Source organism: Amblyomma maculatum, chromosome 7 (genome assembly GCF_055883805.1).
Source record: "Amblyomma maculatum isolate TAMU_Amacu chromosome 7, ASM5588380v1, whole genome shotgun sequence".
NCBI classification, from domain to species: Eukaryota; Metazoa; Arthropoda; class Arachnida; order Ixodida; family Ixodidae; genus Amblyomma; species Amblyomma maculatum.
In genome coordinates this window covers 91,134,810-91,156,880 of record NC_139350.1, presented here as the reverse complement: position 1 = coordinate 91,156,880, position 22,071 = coordinate 91,134,810, and the positions used below count along the sequence as shown (strand labels likewise).

The window sequence follows — 22,071 nt, the reverse complement described above, 5'->3', positions numbered from 1 at the left end:
AACAAAGTAACTTATGTGTTACGACGAGACGCGCAACTTTCGGCAGACCACTCCGGTAGGCTTTCCGCGGGGGCATCCAAAGTCACTAAAAAATACCATGTACCCTGCTGCTTTTGAGCCTGGCAACTATGTTGGCTAAATTCCCACAGAGAAGACAATCAAAGCAGCAGCAGCCATGCCGAAGGACGACCGAAGCCGAAGCTGAGTACATTTCTTTTACCAGTTTTTATATGTAATCGTATAGTGGCGGCAAATTTAGATTATAATTTAGCTTAAGATCAGAGACAGAGAAGTGAAAACATATAGGACTTAAATCGCTTAAATAACATAGAACAGCGCTAGGAAAAAGTATTTAGGCCTAGTCCGGAAAAATGTTCTGAGCAAGGCGAATTCTGTCGCAGAGTTGAGGCTATGGGGCGGCCGGCCAGGAAAGCAAAGGGTGGGGATCCTGGGGATCTCGTCCAGTGCGGAACGTGTGAGCGCTGGTGCTTCCTGTACGAGACAGGGTTTGAGAGCATGATGGAAGCTGAGGAGGCCAGCTTGAAATGCAAAATATGCACGGCGGTGGAGAAAGTGGAGGGGGAGCTGACCAAGGAGGTAGAACGGATGAGGAAGGAGCTTCAGGAGGAAAGGAAGAGAAGGGCGGAGTTTGAGACAAGAGTCGAGAAGGAGTGGGGCGTCAGGGTGGAGAACCTACAGCGCGAGTTGAGAGAGGTACGCGATAAGGCAAGCAGACTGGAAGATCAGGTGGAAGAGTGGACAAGGAGACCGGCAGAGGGACGGAAGGCACTCCACAAGAATGCAGGCAGTAATGCCACCCTGGACGACGGGGGGGGCGGACGCGTCACAGGGGGCGCGCAGGGAGAATGTAGCGATTATAGGGGACACGAGCCCCGATGGTAACCGGAGGGAAGAGGGGACACAGGGGTCGAGACAGCAGGGACTGGATACCACTGACAGGGAAGAGACAGGAGCCGGCAGCAAGAGGGTATGGGTGGTAGGGAGCTCTAATGTCACGAGAATTAAAAAGGCAGTCTTAAAGACAGTGAAGTTTACTGAGAAAGTACAAGTGGAAAGCAGGCCGGGCGAGTGTTTTGGGCAGGTAGTGGAGAGGACAAGGGATATGCTGTGGGAAAATAGAGAAGGAGACAATCTGGTAGTCATCCATGCCGGAGTAAATGACGTGCTGAAGAACAGGGGACAAAACCTAGGCAGGCAGATAAGAACAGGGGTGGCGAAGCTACGGGCTACAGCTGAGAATGTGCACATAGTGCTGTGCACAGTGCCGGCAGTCAAGGGACAGGGCCCGTATGTAGCCCTACAAGTACTGAGGGCTAATGAGATGATCTGGGAGGTAGGGAAGGCCCTCAGGTGCGATGTCATGGATGTGAACAGGGTGATACATGGGGATAGGAACTACCTCCCATTCACGCCTGATGGCATCCATTACACCGCACCAGCGGGATGGCAGCTTGGGCTGCGGATGGGGCGAAGGGCGCTAGCTTTTTTACAGGCGAGCAGATTGCCTCTGCATACCGAGAAGTAGGAGACAAAGATGGAGGGAGGAAGGGCAGGACGAAGGCACGGAGGAGGAAAACGAAACAACCCGTAAATTTGGCCTTCATTAATATGCAAGGGGGTAGAAGTAGAATTAAATGGGATGAAATTCAGGAGCAGCTGCAAACTGGAAATTTTGTAGTATATGGTGTAGCAGAAACCCACCTTAGAGACAGTGAAGAACCTCCACACATTGAAGGATACTCATGGCTGGGGTGCAATAGAAAAGGGAAGGACCGAAAAGGAGGTGGCCTCGGGGCGCTAATCAAAGGCCAAGATTGGAAAAGGATAACAGAAAGCTGCAGAGAACATATATGGCTCCAGGGTAGAGTGGGAAACCTAGATACAATACTAGGGTTTGTTTACCTAAAAGCAGGAAATGACTCGAATGAGGAAAATTCAGAACATTTCAGATGTTTAGCTAAAGACATAGAGGAATTTGGCCAGAATAAGGAAGTGATAATCTTAGGGGATATGAATGCCCATATGGAATTTTTTGATGGAGCTACCGATACGACAGGCAAAATGTTAGGAACATTTTGTGAAACCCAGGATCTCACAATAGTTAATTCAGAAATAAAGTGTGAGGGAAAAATAACATGGGAAAGAAATAACTCTCATTCCACAATCGACTATTGTCTGATGTCCCACAAGCTGTATGACAGGTTAGTAGGTATGGAAATTGATGAAGAAGGAGCGAAGAGCTTAGGAAGCGATCACAAAAGAATTAAACTCCAATTTGGCGGGACAGCGGCCGCAACAAAAATGCAGGTATGTGAAAGCAACCAGAAACTCAATGATATGCAGTTGGAAAAAGGGTCAAAGCGCATTGAAGACATAGTAAACCAACAACCAAATAGAGAATGGACATACGATGACCTAGTAGAAGTATTTAAAAGAGAGCTAAAAGAGGGTAAGATTAGAAGAGGAAAGAGAAAATATAAACCAAAAAGCTGGTGGGATGCTGAAGTTAAAGCAGCCATAACGAGGCGTCAAGAGGCATCCAGAAAGCACAGATTAGCAAAGAAGAGGGGAGCCACACCAAGGGAAGTAGAATCCAAATGGGAGGGGTACCTGGAGAGAAAAAGGGAGGCGTCAACCTTAATCCAAATCAAAATAGGAAAAGCTGGGGTCCAGTGGATGATGGACATAAGTAAAAAAGATAAAAATGCTGCAAAGAGGTTTTGGAACCACATAAGGCTACAAGCAAAAAAAAACGGAAGGGGTCCAACACTCACTGACCACACAGGAAGGAAAAAGAGTGGAGGGAGAGGAAGCACAGGAATATGTTAGGCGCACAATAGAAACAGCCTTTGCCAGTCTGGAAGTGAATGCCGCAGAAGAAATGGAGAATAATGAGGACCACAGGGACGAGGAGCAAGAATACAAGGAGATGACAGCAAGACAATGGGAAAGAATAGAACGGAAGGTCCCCTTGGGAACAGCGACAGGACCAGATAGCATACCCATGGGATTGATTACCAGATTAGGACAAAAAAGCAAAGTAAAATTGCGACAGTTGATTGAACAAACAATAAAGGGCGGTCAAGTACCAAAAGATTGGAAATTAAGCAGGATGAGACTAATATACAAAGGCAAGGGAAGCAGAGATAACATAAAGTCCTATCGGCCAATCACAGTTACATCAGTTATATACAGGGTAGCAATGCAGTTAGTAAAAGTAATGATGGAGGAATGGGCAGAAGGAGGGAATATCCTCGGAGAACTACAAAATGGTTTCCGCAAGGACAGAAGACTAGAGGATAATTTATTTGTGGTTACCCAGTGTATAGAAACAGCAGCTGCAAGTCAGAGACCATTATGGATAGCGTTTTTAGATATTAAAGGGGCATACGACAGTGTAGATCAGAAAAAACTGTGGGACCAGTTGAAGGAATATGGCCTGAATAAAAACCTGGTTCAGTTCATACAGGAAGTGTATGCAGATAATGAGGCAGTGATAGTATGGGAGACGGAAACAACAAAACCAGCAAAAATAAAAAGGGGGCTTAGGCAAGGGTGCCCACTGTCACCGCTGCTTTTCATGATATACATGAGCCAAATGGAAAGGCGCCTGGAGGAAAGTAATATGGGATTCGATGCAAGCTATATGCAGGGAGGACAGAAAGTAACACAAGTTCTACCAGGATTGATGTACGCGGATGACATTGTACTGCTGGCAGATAAGAGGGATGGGTTGCAGGAGCTGCTTAAGATCTGTGGAGAAGAGGGCGAAAAGCTGGGACTGCAATTTAGCAGCGAAAAATCAGGAATAATGGTATTTAATGATGAAAGGGGGGACGTGCTGGAAATACAAGGCACCAAGGTTGAACATGTGGAGAGATATAAATACCTGGGCATATGGATCAACGAAGGAAAAAATTACCTAGAAAAGCATGAAAGAATTACGATAGACAAAGGGAAAAGGAGTTCGGATATTATGAAACACAGGGCCCTCTGGAATTATAACAGGTATGAGGTTGTTAGAGGGGTATGGAAGGGTGTTATGGTACCAGGACTCACTTTTGGAAATGCAGTCCTGTGCATGAAATCAGAAGTACAGTCAGGCCTTGAAATCACAGAGAAAGGTAGGTAGATTGGCATTGGGAGCACATGGCAACACACCTAATGAAGGAGTCCAGGGAGATATGGGCTGGGCATCATGTGAGGTTAGAGAGGCAATTAGCAAACTAAAATATGATCAGAGACTAACTGAAATGGAGGAATCAAGGTGGGCACGAAAAATGTACAAGCACCTCTTCATGAAAAGCCTGAATACGAAATGGACTAACAGAACCCGAAAGCTCAGATTTAAGTACCTAGAGTTTGGAGATACACCGCAGCAAAACAGCAGCATTGAAAAGCAGGTAAAGGAGGCAGAAAGGAAAATGTGGGAGGAAAGAATGCAAGGAAAATCAGCATTGGGTATGTATAGAACTCGAAAACAGGATATAAAGAAAAAGTTTATTCAACAACTCACGAGGGAGCTCATTGCTGTTTGAGGCTAGGACAGGGGCCCTCAGAACAAAAACGTACAGGAAAAAATTTCAGGAAGTAGATATATTATGCGCGGCGTGCGGAACTGAGGAGGAAACAACGGAACATGTTGTTCTAAGGTGCCAAAAACTTCGTCCTGCCCTTCCCGCAGAAAAAGCGGCAGATCTGGAGAGAGCGCTGGGATTTGCTGGGGAAGATGTACGAGTGGACGAGGAACGCGTTCTGATAACAAAAGAGAGGTTAGAGGATTGGTGGAAAAAGTCAAGAGAATAAAGAGAGGAAAAATAGGGAGGGGGGCAGATACGGGCGAATTAGAAGCTAAAAATGGGGAAGAGATAAATATATTTATTTTAATTTTTTGGCTAGGCGGCGAAAGCTGCCGCCCAATTCAAAGGGCAGAGCCACTATCATCCATCCATCCATCCAAGAATCATTGCGCGCAAGAGAGAGAAGGGAGCGGCGTTAGAGGGAGTTGGCTTGCGGAGGCTGCGCGCTCCTTCTAGTTTTTTCTTCCTTCATGGGTGTGAAACTTTAGTGAAACTCCCTATACCTCCCAGCGGCCACGAATTACAGACGCTGGCGCCAAACTCCCCATTATAGCGGGAGGGGGCGCGTAAAAAATGGTCTTGACGGGGGAGGCCGTATAGACCTCCTTCATGTTTGCAAACAAAGACGATCGAGGTGGCGCTGCTCTCGTCAGCGATCCCACGGTAGGCAAAAAGCACGACCGCGACCGCGGCACTGTGGCTAAGCTTGCCAAGGCCGTGTTATTGTGATCTGTAGGCGCCTTCTTGGCAGACGAAATGACCATGTGCTAGTATTTCGTGAGCCTCAGCGGTGAGGACAAATACGATACATTGAAACGTACACAGCGTGCAGCGTAGGCACCCGCACGCCGTACCGATGGGGATTGGGTTCAAGGCGCCCAAGAGAAGCGTTGATGCCAGCCAGAGAAAATGACCGACGTTGACATCTATTCGCTGTTTTCTCCCAGAAAATTAGGCGCGGAACGTATAGAGAATTACAAAGCTTCGGATGCTTACAACTACTTTGAGTCGAGTAAGCTGACGGTGATTTTTCTCGCCATAAATAGCGCGCGCAAACCGCGTACGAAATAGTGCGCTCGAAGCATCATTGCGTTATCGGATGATTCTTCACACCGAGCGGCAAATGAGCGTTCTTGATAAGCACGAAGCACCTCGCTAGCGTCGAGTGGCTGTATGGTTAGAATGATTTAGGTCAGCACGGCAACAGTAGCCTTGACACCGCAAGGATTTGCGTACCAATTCGTTGAAATCACAAAGCGGCGCTTTTATATCTGCTCTGTTCATGGGCGGCTGTCGTCGTTAATGCTAGCAATTTTATCCCGGGTAGTCACGCTTAAAGCTTCCATTACCATTACGAGCTGCAGCGGCCGCTGTGGTTCCGTGGGTTCCGGCAAAATCGTCCCAGGAAAAAATGGTCCCGGAAAAAATGGCCCCAGATAAAACGTCCCCAAACAGATGGAATCAAACGTACTGCAAAGTCGAGCTTTCGCCTTGCCTGGTGCTTGGCTTATCAGCGATGAATAGCGCTCATTCTAATCAACTTTTACTGTTCTTATCTTACATCTGCGTTTGTGATTTTAGCTTGAACATTATTTATATCTTGAACCCCGCCGTTTTATTTATTTATTTATTTATTTATTTATTTTTTTTTTCACGTTTCGTAGTTCTGTTTACTAAAGGCGTAGACTGAGTTTCCTCATGTCTATAGCCGCAGTAATGTATGCTACAGTGATTCTTTCTACCCGTCCGCTTGAAATTTGCAAAACTTGGTACTGATGCCATGCGTTTACAAAAAAAAAAAAAAAATCATTATGGCGCCGAAATTTGTGCGGTCGAGGACAAGCACGTCTCTCGAATGTGTAATATTACCCGGGTGATTAGACCTATAATAAAGAGAGATATTTCCCAGCTTGGAAACTGACAGCTTATGCACTGCATAATACTCGCTGGATGTTATATAGTGGTGGGGTTCTTTTTTTTTTTTTTTCGCAATGCTTTCTCGCCAAGCCTTCTCCAGTTCCTGTAAATGTGTAAAGCACCCAGATGACCCAGTGCCCCGACAATGGTTATATCTATTCTAAAAACAAAAAGGCATCCAATAAGATGTTCAGTTTTTTGCGAAGTGAGTTCTGGGCGGATTTTCAGTCAGTTTCTTCGGTGACATTTTTTCCTAGGAGCCGCTTCCTGAGGGGACCTTTCTGCACGTTTTTTCCGGGGCCGTATATTCCACGGACCTTCTTTTTCGGGGCTGTATTTTCTGGGGACCTTTTTTCTGGGGTCGTTTTTACTTTGACCCGTGGTTCCGTAGTTAAGGCGGCCCAGTTCGGTCTCGGCCACTGTGGCCGCGTTAATGTAGGATAAGCCCTCCCAACTCGCATTCACAATCAACCGCTGTGAATACAAATAAAAGCACTCAGCATAAATAAAAAAATGCAGCTCCAACCCAATTGATTAGTAGCTGCCAACGTGAAGTGGGAATGTTCATCAGGAAGTAGATTAAAGTAATTTGACATGAACGTGGCCAAGGTTATGCAACATATATATACCACGGATCGAGGAGTGCAACACTGATCTCTCGCGTAGCAGCTCACTGCGCATACATACAATTACCAAAGTAAAAAAAAAAAACAAAAAAAAAACGGGCTTGAGGAACAGTTTACATAGGTAAAACATCTATGCATGCTCCAACAAAGAAACAGGCCTACGCATTACAACATATATATGACGGCCTCGTCTACATATGTTACCTGCGCACCCGCACCGGCACTAAAACAGTACCAAGATCCCATCACGCGTCGTAAGAAGGCCAAACCCGAGTTATTCGCGACCTTTAATCCGGTAGACCGCTCTGGCGTAAAGGTGAATAAGCTCCAGCTTAGCCGTGACGAAGTGTTTGCCGCATATTCGATGAGCAGGCATCGGTAGCCAGCCTTAGCGCTTCACCGCGGCGGCCCACCACTGTTTACGGCGACCATTGTAGGGCAAGAAACCTGTGCAAGCTTACTAAACTTCCTCTAGTGTGCCTTTCAGCACATGTCATAGCGACGCGATAAGTCGGCATGGTGCTCTGCATTTCCCGGCAGCAGCAAGCCATCGCGTAATCACGGTAGGCAAAGCGACAGAAGTGTTGTTTTGCCTACCAGGCGAAAGTCACTAACGACGACAGCGCCACCGCATTTTTCCGACGTAGCCGGAGTGAAGGAGGTCTATAGCGGACTGGTCCAAAAAAAAAAACAGTGCGCTGAAGGGGGTGTCGGTAGGTTGCTTCAAGCAGTGAGGGTCGCGCGGGCTGCCAAGTGAGCTGCCTGCTCCCGGTTGCGCACGGCTGAGCTAGTTGTACAGGTCGTTATGATGTAGTTATGATGACCAGGCAGTTGAAAGCTTCTACGAAGATGTAGAATCGGCAATGCGAAAAGTAAAGACGCTGTATACTGTACTAATGGGCGACTTTTCAGTGCCAAGGTAGGGAAAAAGCAGGCAGGAGACCAGGCAGTAGGTGACTATGGCATTGGTTCTAGGAATAGCAGGGGGGAGTTACTAGTTGAGTTTGCAGAGCGGAATAACTTACGAATCATGAATACCTTCTTCAGCAAACGGAAGAACCGGAAATGGACATGGAAAAGTCCTAACGGAAAGACGAAAACTTAAATCGACTTCATCATGTGTTCAACCCCCGCCATTATGTAAGATGTAGAGGTAATCGGGAAAGTGCGATACAGTGACCACAGGATGGTGAGGTCTCGAATTAGCCTTAATCTGAAGAAGGAACGCAATAGATTAGTAAGAAAGAAATCCATCAACGAATTAGCGGTGAGGGGGAGGGCAGAAGAGTTCAGGATCTCGCTACAGAATAGGTATTCAGCTCTAACTGACGATGGCGACATTACCCTAGAGGCAAGCAACAATAATTTCAGAGATATCATTACTGAGTGCGCGGTAGAAGTAGGTGGTAGGATAGTTAGAGAGGATACCGGTAAGCTTTCTAAGGAGACGAAAGATTTGATTAAGAAACGCCAGAGTATGAAAGCTTCCAATCCAACAGACCAGGTCGAATTGACCGAGATATCAAAGCTAATCAATAAGCGCAAGGTGGCCGATATAAGGAAGTATAACATGGAGAAAATTGAGCATGCTGTAAAGAACGGGGGAGGCCTTAAAGCGGCAAAGAAGAAATTGGGCATAGGCAAAAACCATATGTATGCGATAAGGGACAAAGCGGGCAACGTCATCACTAATATGGACAAGATAGTCAAAGTAGCCGAGGAGTTCTATACAGATCTCTACAGTAGCCAAAGTAGTCAGGACCGTAATGAGATTGGCGGTAGGGAAAAGCAGTCAGACATTCCACCAGTGACAAAGGACGGGGTAAAGAAAGCACTAGAAACTATGAAAAGGGGGAAATCAGTTGGAGAGGTTCAGATAACTACAGATTTGCTGAAGGACGGGGGGGGATATCGTGTTAGAAAAGCTGGCCACCCTGTATATGCAGTGCCTTATGTCATCGACGGTACCGGAACCATGGAAGAATGCAAACATTATCCTCATTCATAAGAAAGGGGACTCTAAGGACCTTAAAAATTACAGACCAATCAGCTTACTGCCTGTTACGTATAGGGTATTTACTAACATAATCGCTAATAGAATCAGGACAACCTTAGACAGCAATCAAGCAAAGGATCAAGCAGGTTTTCGGAAACGGTACTCTACTATCGATCATATCCATACCATCAATCAGGTGATAGAAAAATGCTCGGAATATAACCAGCCCTTATACATAGCATTCATTGATTACGAAAAAGCATTTGACTCAGTTGAAACCTCGGCGGTGATGCAGGCATTGCGAAATCAGGGGGTAGACGAGCCGTACGTAAAAGTGCTGGAAGATATATATAGTGGCTGCACAGCAACCATAGTTCTGCATAAAGAAACAGAATTCCCATAAAGAAAGGTGTTAGGCAAGGAGACACAATCTCCCCAGTACTATTCACAGCTTGCTTAGAGAAGTATTCAGAGACTTGGAATGGAACCAGTTAGGGATAAGGGTAGATGGAGAATATCTCAGTCATCTGCATTTTGCTGATGACATTGCCTTGCTAACTAATTCGGGGGATGAACTGCAAATAATGATTTGTGACCTAGACAGGAAAAGCGGAAAGGTAGGCTTGAAAATCAATATGCAAAAGACTAAGGTAATGTTCAACAGCCTCGGAAAGGAACAGCAGTTTACATTAGGTAGCGAAGTACTGGAAGTAGTAGGCGAATATGTCTACTTAGGACAGGTAGTAACCGCAGATCTGGACAATGAAAAGGAAATAGCAAGAAGAATAAGATTGGGATGGAGCGCATTTGGCAAGCACTCACAGATTATGACTAGCAGCTTACCGGTATCGCTAAAGAAGAAAGTATATAGCAGTTGCTTCTTACCTGTACTCACCTATGGGGCTGAAACGTGGAGGCTAACCAAGAGAGTTCTACTTAAGTTCAGGACAACTTAGAGGGCTATGGAACGAATAATGGTAGGGGTAACATTAGGAGATAGGAAGCGTGCAGAGTGGGTCAGAGAAATAACTCAGGTTACCGACATTCTAGTCGAAATTAAGAAGAAATGGGCATGGGCAGGACATGTAGTGCGAAGGGAGGATAACCGATGGTCGCTTAGGGTAACAAACTGGATTCCAGGGGAAGGAAAGCATAGCAGGGAGCGGCAGAAAGTTAGGTGGGCGGATGAGGTTAAGAAGTTCGCTGGGGTCAAGTGGATGCAGCTAGCACAGAACCGGGTTAAGTGGAGAAATATGGGAGAGGCCTTCGCCCTGCAGTGGGTATAGTCAGGCTGATGATGATGATGATGAGCTAGTTTGGTCGCTTTCTGCGCTTGATTCGTGGAGAGGGAGGTGAGGAAAGGTGGCTGTTCCTGGCCCTACGGGGCTGGGACTGGTAGGTCAACGCCGCTTGCGGCGGGGGCAAGCTTGCCGCCGAGTTATCTGTTGTAGGCCGTCATTGCTCCTGCCATCGCTTAGGTGGTGGACGACGGCTGTTGCGGCGCGCGCCTTTCCCTCTTCTTTTTCTTTCTTCTCTATCTCTACTTTCTCTTTTCTGTCCCCACGAGGCAGCGGAGGTGGCTCAGCTTCAGAGCCAGTAGCTGGCCCGTGCATTTTCTTTTCCTTCCTACAGCCACAACAACTGTGCTTTCGTCGGCCTCTGTTTTTCGTAATAATTTTCACGAATGAATAGTGCTTTAGGTTACCAGAAAAGGTTGCCTTTAGACATAGCTGTGAATTGCGAATTTACCACATAAACATTCTAAATGTGTATGCAACATTCATTTGAGGTTTTTTTTTTTTTTTTTTTTTTTTGCTGCTCTCGCGCACTGCACGGGACTCTGAAAGACATGGGCAGGAGTAGATTTTTTTTTTTTTTTCACATTACGGCATATATTTGCGAACACAATTCTTTTCACTATTTTCTACTATGCATAATCAGGTCAGTTGGTGCATCTTGAATTATCTTGAATTTAGGAAACGTAACAGCACAAGGTATGCAAACACAAGAGAACACGTGACACGCGTTTTGTAACGTTTTGTTCTCTTGTGTCTTTACATGATTTGCGCTGTTACATTTCATAAATTTACTATGCATCTTTCATGTCCATATGCTATCTACCCTATCGATTTTATTTATTATGGCTGCACGTCGGATATCCAAGGAACCAAGGAATGTATGGCGGTTATACCACAGCCTGCACCTGCATATATTTTACTTGCCTTTTTTTTTTAGTAAAGCACCACCCCTTACCTCTACAATTGTCTCTGTGCAGTGCATCAAACAAAATGATTACACACAAAAAAAAAATGGAGTCTTCAAATTTTTGTTCAGCGTGCACATATACGTCGATCAGTTGTATGTAACATTTACTGAAGAAAGAAAAGTATACGTTTGGTGCTATGCAAAGCTCGGATCAACAAGCATTATTTGTTAATGTATATGTACAAGATTATGCATACAACAGTATTTTGCAACACACACAAATGCTGAATTGCTTCGCCCGACGCGATGAGTCAGAACTGAACCTTAAATAAATAAAAAGATCACTTCTTTAAGCTTTGTACCAATAGCTGCATCAATTATATCTTCTAAGCTTCAGACGTTTCAATCTTAGCTGCTTTTCTGCCCTCTCACTGTTTAGTGGCCGCCGCATACACATACTGTCATTTTCTAAACCGGTTGCGAGGCATATCCCGCCCTTGTTACAAGGGTTCGTTCTTATTCATTTGTTCTTTTGTATCTGCTTCTAGCCGCATCGCTCGCCATTCTTGTCATTAGGTATGATTTTAATTTTCTAAAGCATCTGTTTACAGCAGACGACGCGCTGCTGTAGGTCGAACATGATTTTTTTATGCTCGGCTGGCTGCGGAAAGGACTATGTATTCAACATTCGTCTTGTGTCGACGATAATAAGCTGGAGAAATATACGCACCGGAAGCGTCAGTTTTGATAAATATGTGTGCTGGTTGCAGTTCAGCTTTTTTGAGGTCAAACTTCCTAATTCTGAGGTTCATGACTTCATGAGCTTTGATGCCAAACCTGAAATTTGCTCGTTCAGTCACACATTTTGTCAGGTTGCTGAGCAAACTTCGTGTTTTCTGTGCGCGCATGTTTGACTGTAGATGCAAGCGAAGCACGACGATCAGGGCTCATCAAGAGGATGCTTATTTCAACACTGAAAAACATGTCAAACCGCACTTGAGCTATTGTGAGTCAGTGTACATATTGTAGAACTCTCAGCTCCAGTGAATAATGCTTTGCAGTGCTGGCATCAGTTCAGGCCACCCTGCCGAGTGTTTGGGTTAAGCATGCTGACGGTGTACATTTTTGGAGGATGCATTGAAGCTAATTCAAGTTGCATACTTGAAGCTTGCAGGAAGGGGTAGGCCTGCCTTATGCCCCATGCTAGTTTGTGCACAAGTGATTGCTTCCTGCTTTATTCTGTTATTGCGTCATGTATAAAAAACAAGTTTAGCATAAATAGTGAAAGCACCGGTACCTGGGAAGATACGGACACGCAGTGTGCTAACGCAGCAGACATGATGCAGCAATCTGTGATCACATCATGGGAATAGCTGGGATAATCCTGAACTCAAGCACTCCTTTAGACTTATTTTCTTCTTGCTGCATACTGGACATTGGAAAATCAGAACTCCTTGAAACCATTATCTTGTCAGGTTTCAGGAAACCATTATCTTGTCAGGACATCCTCATGTTAGAAAATCAACATCCAACCAAGCAATCCTTCAAGCATAATTCTCAAGTCTACAACAGCATTGTTATTGCTTTGTGCATCTATCAACACTTGTATTGGTATCGTAGTCAGCGCATCTCAAATTAAAATTGATATTTAACTGGTATGGTTTGATAATTACTGCTCAGTTCCATCTTTCATGAATGTTTTGTAGCTTTCATTTTTTGCGCAGCTGAATGTGTATTTATATAATGAGTGCTTAATGAAAATAGCCACTGGCACACTGCTATGTCCCTAACTCTGCTTCGTCATGCAGCACTGCTTTCACCAGGTATAACATGTGGCAACCAGCCTCACTGTTCATTTTATAATAAAGTTCACTCCATTCCAAACACTCCAGAGTTTGCCCACTGCCCTCTTCGATCTCCAAAAAATTTGTAGCCATTTAGTGAACCATCAAGAGCTGTGCCTTTGAAATTTATTTTATGTAAGAGCCCTTCGAATTTTAGACTAACACAAAACTGGATCAAAACCAGATGGAAACCGAGCAATTTGAGCATTACCAAGTCTGTGTTCTGCAGTGACATGGCTAATAAATAATTATAATAATAATGTGAGCACTGTGTGGCGCTTCATCTTCCACACCGCTGAACGTGCTACTTCATCTTCATCTTGCTCCCTCTTGTAGATACCCATCGTCATCATGGAGTGTGGTTGGCTGCAGTGTGCGACCAAGGCTTCAGGTCTGCGATAAAACCTGATCCCCCAAGTCCGACCTTCGCATTACCTTACACGGGGTGGAGGTGCGCCTTGATTTCCCCGCTGCTTCGTCACCTGCATCCACCTGGAACTCCGTTCTGGCCGCCGTTTGACACCGGACACCATCGAAATGACCCAAGAGGGCCACTCCGCTGTTTTGGCTTCCAACAACTCGACCCCAGCTCCCCTTGCCACTTGGACTGTCAGTAGCCTTCAACGCGACCCGCAGATGTTCGCCGGTCTCCGCGGCGACGACGCAGATGACTGGCTCGACAGCTACGACCGGGTCAGTGCTTTCAACCGGTGGGATGATTCTCTTAAACTAATTAATGTGTCTTTTTATTTGACTGATGTGGCCAAAACGTGGTTCCTAAATCAATAATCGACGATTCGAGACTGGGCTACCTTTAAACAAAAGTTACGCCAGATTTTCTGCTCTCCTACTGTTCGCATGGAGTCTGCCAAGAAGAAGCTAGAAGCCCGACTTCAGCGGTCCAATGAGACCTATACCTCTTATATAGAAGATGTTCTTGCACTTTGTCGCCGCATAAATGACACCATGCCAGAGGCCGAGTGGGTTCGGCACATCCTTAAAGGTATTCGGCCACTCGCCTATAATGTCCTGGCCGTGCAGAACCCTACCGAGATCGATGCCATCGTATCGACTTTTCAACGCCTTGACGAACTACAATCAATATGCCGGCAGCCTGATCCCACTTTATTTGGTTTCACTGCCGACGCTGGCCTCGGTGCGCTTATTCGGGGATTAACTTGTGAAGAGCTCTCGGCTCAAGGTAATTTGTGCCGCCCTGCATCTGAGCCACATCCTTCAAGTGCCGACCTGCGTTGCATTCTCAAAGACGAGCTGGCCTCAATGACCTTTTACCCCCCAACACCGGTCGTTCCTACCATCCGTCAGGTGCTAACGTACGCCCAGGTCACGTCCTTGTCGCCTGCAGTTGGAGCGCCTACGCCACCGGTGCCTACCACTGCTCATATCGCCGCATTGGCACTACCTGCCGTGGCGCCGACATACTACCCCACCTGGCGCCCAGCCCGCCCTGTTTGTTATTACTGCGGATAGCGAGGCCGTATTTCCCGCTTCTGTTGTCGCAGGCGCCAGAATGAACGCCGCAGCTATGACTCATTTGAAGCTACCCTCCTCGCTTCTCCGGCTCTAACCACCGTTCATTCCCTGATTATTCCAGACGTTCATCACCCCCACCAGAAAGCCCCGCTCCACTTGGTGGTTACAGCCCGATCTCCTTCGCCTTTTCACCGCTCAACCTCACCTCTCCACCAAGCTTCTCTGACGACCCCCCGCCTATCTGAAAACTGACCAGTGCAGTTTTCCAGTGCAGGAAAACTGCACTCTTCGGCCATCCCAAAAATTCTCCGGAACGTCCCTGGAATATTATTTTAGTTTGGGTAAGGTTTATCTGTTGAGGCTTTGGCTGACACGGGCGCCGCTGTTTCGGTGATACACACTAACTTGTGCTCCCGCTTGCGAAAAGTGAAAACGCCTTACGATGGACCTGAACTCCGTGGAGCTAACGGTGCAATGATTCGGCCTTTTGCTAAGTTTACTGTGCACGTTTGTGTTGACGGTGTCCGCCACCATGTACAATTTGCCATGATGTCACCATGCGCTCACCCAATTATTTTAGGCTGGGATTTTCTGTCTGCCGCATCATCCAGCATTTCGTGTCGTGACAGGGTCATTTACATTAACGAGAGTGATCCGTCTTCTGAACCTCCCGAGCCCCGTCATCGCCTGTTTGCCGCTACTGACTCAGTGTTGCCCCCTGGATGCGAACAACTTGTCGCGCTTACTTCTACTGACATTGATAACGGAGATGTGCTGATCGTGCCTTCTGATCGCCATCTAACATGAGGAATCGCGCTACCACCAAGTCTTGTTCGGTTCTAGCATAGCACAGTGCTTGTCGCTGCTTCGAACACTTCCCCAGAGCCCATTGTGCTGACTAAAGGGACATGTTTTCCTTGTGCCCTGGACATTCACCCGGTGTCCCTCATTACCCTTACCGGCCCCTCTTCCTCACCAGCAGCTTCTTCCGATGCTTCTCTCTGTGTTCTCTTTGGAACCATCAATCCCGACCTTACTATGACTCACCGCCAAGCCTTGCAGGAATTACTTCGAAAACACCAAGCCTCCTTTGATGTCACTTCTCCGACCTTGGGCCGAACTTCTGCACAGCACTGCATTATTACAGAAGGTACTTCTATTGTTAGCCGCCGCCCTTACCGTGTTTCCTTATCAGAACGTAAAATCATAAAAGATAATGTGAATGATATGCTCCGACGAGACATTATTGGGCCCTCAGCTAGCCCCTGGTCATCTCCGGTTGTCTTGGTAAAAAAAAAAGGATGGGTATGTGCGTTTTTTGCGTTGATTACCGCAAACTTAACAAAGTCACTCGCAAAGATGTTTACCCTATGCCATGAATTGACGACTCCCTCGACTGTCTTCAGGGTGCAAATATTTCTCCACATTGGATTTGCGTTCCGGTTACTGGCAGATTCCGATGCACGAAGCTGACAAAGAAAAAACCGCATTCGCTACTCCCAATGGGCTTTACGAATTCAATGTCATGCCTTTTGGACTTTGTAATGCCCCTGCTACGTTTGAGCGCATGTTTGACACTGTTCTTAGAGGACTTAAGTGGAAAACATGCTTGTGCTACCTGGACGACATAGGTATTTTCTATGCGACTTTTTCTGATCATTTATGCCGCCTTGATCAAGTATTAACATGCCTGGCATCCGCTGGTCTCCAGCTGAACACGAGAAAGTGTAATTTCGCCAAGAAAGAAATCAAGATCCTGGGCCACCTCGTCAGCCGCGATGGCATTCGACTCAACCCTGACAAGCTTGCTGCAGTTTTGAACTTTGCTCGCCCTCAGCGGACTAAGGATCTACGCAGTTTCCTGGGCCTATCATCATACTTTCGCCGTTTCATTCGCAATTTCGCTACCATTGCTGCACCGCTCCACCACCTCCTTACCGACCGTACTACTTTCAATTGGTCCGAAGAATGCGAAAAAGCTGAAGAATGCCCTCACTTCGGACCCTGTTCTCGCTCACTTTGATGACACTGCTGCCACCATTCTCCACACCGATGCCAGCAGCCTCGGTATTGGCGCCATACCACTACAACGCCATACTACTGTGTACACATGCTCCCGCTGTCAAAAAGTGAAAGGACTCTGTGTGTTTTCCCTGCTAGATATACAGTCAAATCTCGATATAACGAATCCCGCAAGACCGGAAAAAATAATTTTTTTTAATATCGTTGTAATGAAAAATCTGCGATAATAAGCCAGTGGTCAAACCTAGGTATGAAAATGACGTACCTTGGCAGTAGGCATGTGTGTACACGACAAGCAAAACCTCAAGTGAAAAGGTTGCACTAACTCCAAAGCTGATTTATTTAAAGAAATAAATTATTTTCTTCTGCCGCGTGCAGCAAACACGACCGCGCACTACATTATGCCACTACAGCACATGCACCTTCCACTTTCCGGAACACCTCATTGCGTGCGTCGTTGCACCAAGCGATGAAACTACGGACTTCTTCCATGTGCAAACAAAAAAAAAAACAACATCGCAGTTCTCTATGATCCATCTTCAATGCTCCCTGAGCTTTGAAAATCTTGTCTCGGTCTTTCATAATGATCGCGGCAGTCAATGGGGCAGTGCTAGCTGTCTCTAGAGGCCGAATCACTTTTTCCCTGCGTCGATTTCTTGCAGTGAAAGCAGCTGCGTTCATATCTTCTTGGCACTTCGCTGGCTGATATCATCGCTAATCTCTCACCAACTTCGCAATAAGATAATCTGTGGCAAAGAAAAAAATAAAAAATACCGTCCTGCATGCGTGAACTCACGAACGACCGAGCCGCGTACGGCACACAGCACAGGAAGAAAAAAACGCAGGCAGCTAGGCCTGCTGGCTACTGCGTAATAAGCCATAGCTAGAGTGTACTAGCTTCATATTGGCGCTAGGAGCTGGTCCTAGATGATGATGATCTGATGATGTTTTGATGATGATAGCTACAACCCACGGACCATACACACAGAAACGGTGGTTTCTGTTTCGTTTCACGCGAGAGTTGTAAGCTGCGGCACTGTTAATTTTGGCCAAATTCGTAATACTGATGTTCCAAAATTATAGAGGAGGAAATAAAATACGTTTTGTTATTCTGAACTATACGCTATTTTGAAATTCGTAATTCTGAAATAGTTTTACATTGAAAACATAGCAAATCTGCTGGGTATTCTTAAAAAATTCGTTAATTTGAAAAGTTCGCTATTGTGGTGTTCATAGTAGCGAGATTTCACTGTAGTGCAAATATCTCGAAAGGAGAATTAGAATTCCTTAAATATATTCCCTCTGCACTATAGCTAGTAGGGACCCCATAAAGCTTTAATTATATAGTTTATTCACAGCATTTATAAACTCCACTCCCCGCCCCAGACAACAGCAAAGCTGCAAGTGATTTTTTAAACATGGTCCCTTGTCTCCACTGCTTACTTTGTGTCCCCTTGAATCCTTTTCTTCAGATATTGTTGCGCTAAGCAGGTGTAATCTACTCTGATTTGCTATTGTTTTTTCTTTCTATTGTCCCCTTCTGGAAAGCTCGGTAACTATTCCCCTGCGGCTTGTCAAGTCCCTTTGCAAAGTCTGTCGGTCCTCTTTCAGGAAACAGGTGTCATAATCCAAACTGCTTCAGACGCTAATATATTACATCTCCCATTGTAGCTTCTCCTGCTACTGGTGCTCTTTATTTTCCTTTTAGGTCACCCCGTCACAGGTTTCAGGCCCATAGAAATTGTTGCCCAAGAAACATTCTTTCACTCCTTTGCTTGCTTCTTTCTGACACCCCCCCATCGCCCCATCTTTGCTTGGCTTTTCTTTAGAAGCAAAAGCGCATTTAAACTATGCCGTAACGATCGCTCTACCCATATGAAAAGTTCTCTTGTCAGAATGTTGGCTCGGCTTGCAGACTCCGGTTCCTTATTGATCCTTCTTCAGTGTTCTATTATAAACCAGTCAAGCTACTAAACTTTAGCTTGCATAGCCATACACAATAAAAAAGGATGTTTACTCTTTCAAGTAACAATAAATCGTTGAGAAGATGATTCTGACATAGTGCTGTACCACCGTCAAACCATAGTTAATGTACACCTTCTTTTGACCCATGCAACATTTTTGAACATCAGCTTCTGCCTCGTGCATGATATGGAATTTTGTAGGCTGGTGCACCAGCCTTAACCTTGCATAATTTTGAGTGTCTGCCACAGTAGTCTAATATTGGTATGCCCACTTTGCATTGGCCAAGGGGTGCCGCCTAACGTTGCCTGCTGGCTGTCTTGCCCGTGTGTGCAAACTGTTCAGCTACGGTATACATGAAGCATGTGGAAAGATTTGTTGAATTAAGCCAAGCATGGAATGCATCCTTGAAATGAACAATACCAAATAAGAGGCAGAAATGAACTGTTTTGTGACTATCTCAGCAATCCTTTGGCCTCCTGTTATGACCATTACAATAGTTAAGCAATTAAACATACTTATGCAGAAAAGATGGTTTACTGCATTTTCTACCAGTAATATATCAAAATATAAATTTGTTTTGGTTTTTGGGGTTTAGTGTTCCGAAGTGGCTAAGGCTATGAGCGACACCATAGTGGGTGGTTCAGGAAATATAGACCACCTGGGGTTCTATACTGTGCAGTGACATCAGACAGCACAGGGGCGCCTTGCTTCTTCGCTCCATCAAAAGGCGGCTGTCGTGGGCCAGATATAAATATAACGCTCTAACCACATGAGGCGACAATTCGCCGTGTCACACGGTGGGCTAAGATCTGCAAAAGCATTGCCGCTCGTCGCTGTCGCTCAGGTTCTGGGCTTTTAGAAAATTTCACGTGTCGTCGAGAAGCACCTTGCGAAGCGGCCAATCGCAGAAGGTTTTGGGGTGCTCAACTTCTGTTCTTGTGAGCGATGTTTGTTTTCCTAGTCCGGTTTGAGCGAAGAACCCGCAGACGCTCACTTCGTGTCATCCGTGCATATATGAGCGTATCGAGACAATTCAGTAAAACTTGGTACGGTAGTAAAGAAAAAAAGAAAAAAGCTAGTGTGGTTATATATTGTTACTGCTTGCAATGCAAGTCTGCATCGCAGTGCAGTGGACCACCGCTGCACTGTGGCTTATTATTTTAAACGCGATGGTGTTGTAAGAAATTTCATGTTTAACTGTACTCCCCTCTACCGACTGACGAGGTGGTGGTAACAAAGCAATGCTGAAAACCAGCCTCTCTGTGGCCTAGTCCCGTCACTCCATTCGGTGTGCACCAGTGGCAAAGACAGATGCTGGCGTCGCGTGACGGATCGCCAAGGATTGTCGCCTCATGCTAGTACCGCTTAATGGCGTTGCAGAATATAAGTGCTGTCGGGAGACGGAAATATATTTTAAAGAAAGTATGCAACTACGTTTAATCTGTAAGTGATATTCTTTCCAATGCAATCCGTGATGGTGAAAATAATGCTGGATCACTTGCCATGGTCACCCCTTTATAAATGGGCTTCAAGAGGTTAAATTATCTCAGACTTCCAAGTGAGCTCACCCTTTCACAAGGTGAAACTCACAATGACTATGACAAAATTTAGCCACCAGAGAAGGCAGTAGAGTGCAATGCACATGGATTTATTTTATTTCCGATTGGGATTCATGCTGCGAACTAGGGTTGAACTATATTCTTGAATTGAGGCCGGCCAGTTTGGCCTTGGTGTGGTGCACAATAAGAGTGGGGAGTGGGACGCATTGGCAGAACATTGGGGTAATATGAAGTCATCAGTGAAGTTAGGGGGATTAGTGGGTCTTAAAATAATTTCCTTTATTATTTGTCCAATCTGAATGAAACTTTTCAGCCTTGATTATTTTTCGTGCTGATTTCAAATCTGTACTTGGATTTTTGATAGCTTCATTGGTTCAAGGACTGCTGTAGATGTAAAAAAATATTCAAAGTGTAATTCTTACAGGGATTTTTGGCAATTTCGCCTTGCCAAACACAAAAAAAAAAATAATTGCATTGACTCAATGCCAAAGACATGCTCTAGGGAGTGATGCTATTTTTATTAATTTGAAATGAAATAGACCAACTCTACTACATATATTTTTCTACAGTTATCTCTCATTACCATGCTAATTTACAATTGGCACAATTGCACTAAGTCCAATATGAATAGCATCATCCCCTAGTTTCTTTTATTACGATTACAATGATACCTAATTTGTCAGTGTCACTTAGAGGCAACTCAGGAAAAAGCCCCGTAAGGCTGAGCGCAGTGCCCAAAAATGTCGAAATGAAAAACAAACGCATTGGAAGATTCAGACAACTGCCTGTTCCAGTGTCCTACAAGGTAAATAAATACTTAAAATTGTGCAATAACATGGTATCATCGTATTAATAAACTTTCACAAGATTTAAGGCCAAAACATAGTATCATATATTTTTCAAATTGACCTATTAACTGATCACTGTCCCATAATGACACTTTGCTGTGCAGCAAATGTAGAGAAGCATGCTGGAGCAAAAGCTTCTTATCGCACTCCATTGCTTACTGCGGCGCGAAATTTCTTGTTTGCCAAACTTATCACGCACCACACAAGCTTTGTGTGGAGGTTTCAGAGCGCAGATTGCTAGTACAGTCATTCACCGATTTTTCGGACCCTCAATGGGCCGAGATAGCGTCCGGAAAATCAGGCAGTCCGAAAAAACGAATTCACGCAAAAAAAAAGGCACTTTATTTAGAGAGCGGCTTGAAAAAGTGGTCAGTATGCCTCTGCGGGGCGCTATGTTGCCGTACAAGTCGGTCGGCTTGCACGTCGGCAAGGGCGTTCTCGCTGTACACAGCCGAAAGCACCATCATAGCTCGGGTTAGTTCACTGCTAGTTGACAGCACAGCCTCTGGCTCCTGACTATCGGAGCCAGAGTCATCACTTTCAAGCAATTGGCGAACAATTTCGTTGTCGGTGAGTTCAGCGCAGAGCTCGATCTCGCTGTCAGCGTTAGCAAACTGCTTCATCATCACTTCCATGGGAATGGCTCCTGCAGCGCGCAAGTGCTCCATGAGGTCATTAGGTCAGCAGATGAAGACTGCTGATGGGATTCACTGGCGCTATTATCGAATGACGACGGCACTTCATCTCTGATCGCGAAACCTACCTGGTAGGAGCAATTCTGCAGTGTCTCCTCGGTCACCGCCTTCCATGCATCGGAAAACATGCAGAGTGCAGACAAGTCGACACTAGGTTTTGCCGCTGAGCACGCGTGACCGATAGAGGTGCTTCATTGTCCGGATAGCGCCTTGGTCTATGGGCTGTAGTTAGGACGTCATACAGCACAACACACCGCATGTGAATGGCGACCGCGACGATTGATGACTGTGCACGACTG

General features: G+C 45.6%; 1 long non-coding RNA gene across 4 annotated transcripts in view; it reads left to right on the top strand.

Annotated features, from left to right (window-relative positions):
• LOC146183939 (uncharacterized) overlaps nt 1–22,071 on the top strand; it is a 203,333-nt gene that overhangs the window by 91,229 nt on the left and 90,033 nt on the right. The gene's annotated exons all lie outside the window — the stretch shown is intronic.